We start from the raw sequence: 7,281 nt of genomic DNA, 5'->3' as shown, positions 1-7,281 counted from the left end.
TAAATAAAAACCTTATTTAAAAAACAAAAACAAAAAAACGTAATAAACCAAGTAAAAAAAAAAAAAAAAAAAAAAAAAGTCTTTTGAATCCAAACTTTTGAACGTTATCTCAAAGTGATTCTTTTTTAACATGAACATTGTAATGGTAAGTTTTAAATCCGTGGTGTGTTTTTTGCTTTCTTGCTTTGTCTAGTGTTTTGAAGGGCTTCGGGCTGTTTCCAGAGCTTAGATCTGCTAATGACGGATAAGCCTCACACTGGAGGACACAGATGAGGGATGGGAATCTCCATATTTTCCAATGACCTGACTGGCTTTTGTCTCATAGTACTCAACACAGCTGTTCCCTCCGTTGTCATTTATTGAATGGCTGGCTTGAAGCTTCAGGGGTTAATTAAACTAACTTCAAAAAAAGATTTTTGCCACTAACACTCACATGATGTGCAAATACTGTATCTATACCCTGTTCTGCTCTCTGTACTGTCAGTTACTCCTTTGACCCAGAATCATTGGTCTTTCTTCCAGATGGGATGGTTGGCAGGACTGGTTTAACATTGGCACCTGGACGGCCCGGGGAGGAGGGGAGTGTTGAGGAGACCCGCTCAGAGACTGACCGAGGTGCATCAGGGGTCAGACCAGAATCCATGTGACCTGCGAGACATCAAACAGATATGCATTAGTCACATAAACTAGAATCTAAGATCATCTCATGAGTAGGCATAGGTATTTGAACAAACGTCTAAATAGATATGTACAATATCTATGTACAGACAGCTTCTAAAACGTAAACGTATTATGAATGTACAAACTAGATGTAAAAATGTGTAATGCATGACCACAGAGAGGAAAATGCTCTTCACCTCTAAGAGAGTCCCAGTCCTGTCCCAACATATACATATCAAAAGGCTCTATGTAGGCCCTGACCCAGTGTCTGATCCCTGGGGTGTGTTATCCCTGGGTTGGGTTCTGTGCTGATAGTGGACTGGTGAGATCTTGAATGAGATTCCTCCGAACTGAGACAGAGTGAGGGAAAAGGAGAGAAAGCAAGAGAATAAGAAAGTAAAATGAAAGTTACAACATCAAACCAGTTTGCTAAGTCAGTGATCGGCTTATGATCAATGACATAGACACAATAAAAGCAATATATTCACTTCACATTGTGTCTATTCAATACTTAATTTAACTTCCACAATAATGTAATGATGTCTTAAATGATCTTTCTCAGCAAATATTGATGTAATTTCCTATTTTTTAATTGATAAATTCATCATCAGTATATCATCTAAGGTGTTCATCTACTATGGTAAACTATGGTTCAAAAGTTTGGGGTTGAAATAAGTTTGAAATAAGTTTATTTGATCAAAAATACAGTAAAACAGTACTGTGAAATATTGCATTTTAAAATAACTGTTCTCTGTTTGAATATATTTTAAATGTAATATTTTAGTCCTCAGTGACACATGCTTCAAAATCATTCTAATATTATGCTGATTTTCTTGATAAAGATTTATTTTTATTATTATTGTTGTATGAATGTTGTTCAGCTGCTTATTATTTTTTTTGTGAAAAATGTTATATTTTTTTTTTCAACAGAAAATGTATTCAAAAAGGAAATATTTTGTAACATTATAAATATCTTTAGTGTTACTTTTGATTAATTTAAAGAATTCATGCAGAATAAAAGTATTAATTTTTCTTTCACAAAAATAGTGAATAGTAGTCTAATTAATTTGACTGCAATTTTGAATTAACTAACAAACAAACAAATTTCTTATTATGCCACAATCCTCAGTTCAGCTAAAAAAAAAAAAAAAAAAAAAATATGTGTGGTCTAGTTTGCAAAAATATGTGTATCTCTATGGACTTCCATTCTGTTCCACAACACACACACACACACACACACACACACACACACACACACACACACACACACACACACACAGACACACACACATCAGTGCTGAATAAACAAACATCTCAAGACACCCATTAAAAGCAGGTTTTAATAAGTTTTGATTGGCATCATATATTTTTTTTGAGAGTTGGCAATGGTCTCTTCACAGTATCCCATGATTTCATGGCCTGCATTTTCAATTGATTTCATAAAGAGCACATTAAAATTCATAACTAGATTGCAAAGTAACAAACTCCAAATGCATATTGCTTTTCCCAGCAGATAAGAAACAAAAAGTCACTGTTTAACACAATTTGGACTAGCACATTAGTTTTGTCATTTTTTTTTCCTAGCTAATAAGCAAAGCGGTGGTGAACCTCGCAGGCGAGTCAGCTCTGAAAGTCTCCCAGGATTCCTCTTAATGAGCTAAATTACAGTGTATTTAAATATCTTGCGGACATGCATATTTCACAGGAGCAGTCTTGTATTTCCTCGCCTGTTTAGAGTCCCTGAGCTCAAACACGGGAGAGGCAAAAGCAACGACAGTCATAAATCTGCATTTACGTGCACCAACACATACATACATCTTCCGGATGGCCTGTGGCATGTCAGCTACCTGAACGCTTTAACTTTGAGCTGAGGATGAAAACTTTGATATTTGAGCCTGGATGTGTGTAAAATGGTGGTAGAGGTTATAAACATAAAGGGATAGGCTACAAGATAAAACATGTCCTGGGAAATTATGTACACAAGGAGAGGACTTTGGGAAAAAGTTAATTGTTTTGCTGCTCTGGGGCCAGAGGTCAGGGGTGAAAATGTCAAGGTGTGTGTGGCATACCTGCTGTCCTCATTGAGGTCAGGAACGCTGAAGTCAACAGGACGCATTGAGGAAGAGGGGCCGGGTGGAGGCTGGGTTTGAGAGGCTAATGATGATGGAGCTGTGGGTGCACTCCTGTGACACACACATAAACACACACGTATAGTATCAGTAAAGCACTATAAACACACACACACTCACCAGACTGTGGTGATGCTTTTTGCTGAGAAGACAAAATTTAGGCATTCTATACAAAAAAATAGCTTGTTACAAATCTGGGCCATTTAAATGTAGCTTTGTAAAACTAAATACAGTTAGGCTACTTAAAAAATCAAATGGCTAAATAGTTTATAAACAAAACATAATTGAAACTTCACTGAAATATCACTAGTGCTGAAATATCAGAACAAAACATTTCAGCTACTTAAAAATTAACTATTTTAAGCAAGCTATTTCAAGTTTGTAGTTTATATGTACTTTAAGAAGTCTCTAATGTAATTAAAATCTTGCTTGATCAAAAATAGAGTAAAAACAGTAATATTGTGAAATATCATTACCATTTAAAATAACGGTTGTCTAGTTAAATATATAATTTATTCATGTGATGGCAAAGCTGAATTTTCAGCATCATTACAGCAGTTTTCAGTGTCACCTGATCCTTCAGAAATGATTCTAATATGCTGATTTGCTGCTCAAGAAACATTTATTATAAATGTTGAAAACAGTTGTGCTGCTTAATATTTTGGTCATAACCATGAAATGTAACCTTAGGCTTCATTGTTAAATAAAAAAGTTCAAAAGAACATTTATTTGAAATAGAATTCTACTGAAATCGTTATATGTGTGTTGTGCAGAGTTGTTGTTGCTTATGAAAAACATTACAAATCAGTCACTTTTGAAGCATGGCAGCTCACCAGATTTTGGACCAAGCCAATATTTTGGGGTTGGATAAGTGATCTTCTGTCTCACTGTCAGTCACAATCAGTTTGGGTAATGTACAGAGTTATACTACCTCTGAAACAGCTCAGCATAAGCACCAGGACTCTTCCCACTCAGAGCTTCCCAAATCAGCTGCTGCCCTCTGTGATCGGAAGCCATTTCCTATGGAGTTCAACAAAATGCATGAGTGTGACTGCTCATATCATCCCTATCTGCTATTCCTCACCATGTTAGCTTCTGTGGATTATATCAAGCCAATAATGGTGTAAAAATAACAGAATCAATCATTCTGACTTACTGCAGGGGTCTGCTGAGGGCTCATTTTGGCATGGATTTTGTTCTGGTAGTTTCTGCTGTAGGAGTCCATGAGGTCAGTGGCCTCTGTCGTGTTGGCTGCCAGTAACTCACCAGTTGAGTTTCCAATAGAGTTGTCGTTAGGGCACTCAGCCATCGTGAACAGATGTCTGCTGTGGCTGCAGCAGTGAAATGCCATAGCCTCACACTGAGTACAGCTATTTACAACTATATTCTTTATAATCCTGTCGAAGTGCCCCGCAGACAAAACTGACTTCATGTAAAGGCCCCATGAAATCAAATTGGGAGTTCTGTGGCCTTTAGTCCAAGTCTGTTGTTTTGTAGATGCCAACAAAATTGGGTCTTAGTATATGGCAAAAATGGGACTGTGAAAGCTTACTTGTGGAGGTGCTGTAACCTCCTTCTCCAAGCTCCTCTAGACCCAGGTACACCTTCACCAACTGTTTTAGAGTACGGTAGGCCTCAGCACAGTCATCTGTTGAGCACAATAAAAGTGGGGCAGAGGCAGAGTTTTCTTGATACCATACCTCTTGTTCCATATGCACACAGCCGGCCAGACCTTCACAAGCCACACGCTCAATAGTTTCCTGCGACAGGCCGTACCAATGTCCTCTGTACTGCATCGTCTGGACGAATTGACCCTGACAGTGAGAGAATAAAACTGAAAAAGACACTGTAAATGGAACATGATGGCACTGAGCTCAAATTCATCTCTTAATTGGGCATCATGGATGTTCAGCAAAGATTCACTGCAAAATGACCTGAACTCTCGACCTTTGGGTTGCAAGAGAACATCGTTCTTCTCACACAGACAAACCTTTGACCCCTGTGTTTAACTAGAGCTGGGTCCATTTATCCGCTGCAATGCTGAAGTCACTACTTGTCAAGCTTTTGCTCAAACAAAGCAATTCTCAAATACGTTTCTACATATCAGGTCAAGATGGTTTTAAAACATCAGTACAAAGCCCAAGCATGCTCTAATCCTCTACTCTATTTGCTTTAACAGGCCAAGAGAAAAGAACCAAGGAATGTTTGCGTCTACAGAATGCTTACACACATCTGTAAAACTTGACTCTGTCTCTTTCTCTGCTCTGGAGGCATAAGGTAATAATCACATATCAAAAGGCTTCCTTCCAGCCTCTAACAATCAATAACACTGGACTTATATAGCAACACTTGAGAGCTATACGAGATAGTGGAGGCAATACTAGGTATGTTACTAGGTAACATTAGGCCCAGTGTTACCTGTGTTGTGGTGTTCAGATGTTTTTGGTGCCCTCACCAGCACTGGGTTTCTGAGGAGATTCATTCCTCTCAACAATATCACGTCATGCAAATGTGCAGCCTTCTTTACCTCACTGATCTGATACACAAAAAACAAAAAAGAGAATTATTTGTTGAGTGAAATATCTAGTCTGATGCCACATCTACACTCTCAGAAACTCTCAGAACTTCAACAACTTTCCACCGGGGCAGAACCTTCAAAGGGAGGTCTGAGTACCTTATTTACCCCTAACAGTTCATAGTGGTACTTTAAGAGTATATATTACCATTCTAAGGTACTGTTTTTTTTCTGGTAGATTTTAGATCTTTCTAACCATCTACAGTTAAATTGAATCCTTTTGGTCTGTTATGCTCTGAGGTATAACTTTAGAGCCATCTGCATAATATAATATGACAGGAATTTGACAGCTCCTTTACTAGATGCTTCCCAGGAGATGGAGGTTCTGGAGACCCGAGAGGCTTTGAATCCAGTTACAGGACAACTCCAAAACCTGCAGGTTGCGTAGAGTCTGAAGATTCTCAATCTTCTGTATCACATTCCCCCTCTTAAAACACACACACACACACACACACACACATATACAATTATCATTTCAATGACGTAAAGAACAGTAACTCTAAAGCCCTGCACATGATCTGCAGAGTCATGTACCATTTCTGCCTGGCTGTGGCTGCGTGATTGACAGGTGAGCTCAGGTCATTCAAGGCTGAGGGGTAAGGACTGACGGGCAAACATCTGGTAAGATGTAGCATGCATATCAATGAATGAAAGGCTTTCTGTACAGCCTACGCCTGTCTCACCTCACTTTCCTAGTGCTTGTACTAGGTTTGAAATCAGGGTACAATCATTATGGCTGGGCTCATGGTTATAACAGAAACTAAAAAGTATATATATTTTTGTTGCTTGAAATAAAATATATGTTAACTGAAATAAAATAAAAGTCAGACTAATACAGAAAAAAAGAAACTATAGACATGTTAAAAAACAATAATTAAGAATAAAATGACAACAAAATTACTAAACTTTAAAATTAAAATGAAAAAGGAAAAAACAAACAAAAAAATAAAAAATAACACTGGTCGGGGTCAGCTTGATTGACTTGACCCACTTGATTCAATAAAATTCAACAAAAAGAAAAAAAAAAGAAAGAAAGAAAGAAATGGTGAGCGAATACACAAATATTTAACATGAAATGTTTTCCCCCCATATTACCAAAAAACTGTATTTTACATTTTTTCATAAATTGTTAATAATATAAACAGTATTGAAATTAATTTTCTACATTTTTTTAATTATTATTTAAACATTTGAAACATTTGAAAAAAAGTGTCTGTAGCTGAGAACACACACAGCAAAATTAAAAAAAGGAGTCTGCAGCTGTCTTTAATGATGATTGCAGTTAAACTGACCGCAAAAACATCACAAATGAAGAAATTTTGCACGCACAATCCACAAACCATCAGTGTGTCGACACTTTGCAGGCATGTTCATGACCCTAAATAGCAAAAACTAACAACATTTAAGGAAAAACATTCTAGGTTAACCAGCATTTCAAGCAACTCAAAAAATTATGTGAGTGAAATTGACCCGTAACCTATTACAAGGGCTAGAAAGATTCCAGCTTCCAAAGCCTTGCCCTTATAATACCCCCATGCCTGGTGCAGAACAGCAGGGGACGGCAACCACAAGGGGCTCTGGAAGATCCAGATCCAAAGTGTGATGGGTGTGAGCAGAATAGGCTGACAGGTGCACGCTGTTCAGGGTCTCAGAGCAATGGGGGGGTTTGACAGGTTCAGCGTGTGAGAGGGTGTGTTTTTTAAACAGGGTCCAGGCTCTCTCAAGCCAGCAGCTTGGCCTCGTGGGGACGTGGACACCAAAGAACGCGCCGCTGCTGACAATGAAGAATCTCTTTGATAATGAACAGCATAAACATCCTTCAGCTGAGTGGCAAAGATCTGGTGGCACGCTGGCCTGCCATATGGCGAGCTTCAACACCAGGCTTTGTCCTATTTTCTGAAAAGGTCGGCGCTTCAT

General features: G+C 38.1%; 1 pseudogene; it reads right to left on the bottom strand.

Annotated features, from left to right (window-relative positions):
- Positions 1-202: 202 nt before the first annotated feature.
- LOC109093746 lies at positions 203-7,281 on the bottom strand (annotated as a pseudogene).

The sequence above is a fragment of the Cyprinus carpio genome, chromosome A4, assembly GCF_018340385.1.
Source record: "Cyprinus carpio isolate SPL01 chromosome A4, ASM1834038v1, whole genome shotgun sequence".
Classification (NCBI taxonomy): domain Eukaryota; kingdom Metazoa; phylum Chordata; class Actinopteri; order Cypriniformes; family Cyprinidae; genus Cyprinus; species Cyprinus carpio.
The sequence above is the reverse complement of the archived record's forward strand: the minus strand, read 5'-3'. Positions and strand labels throughout refer to the sequence as shown.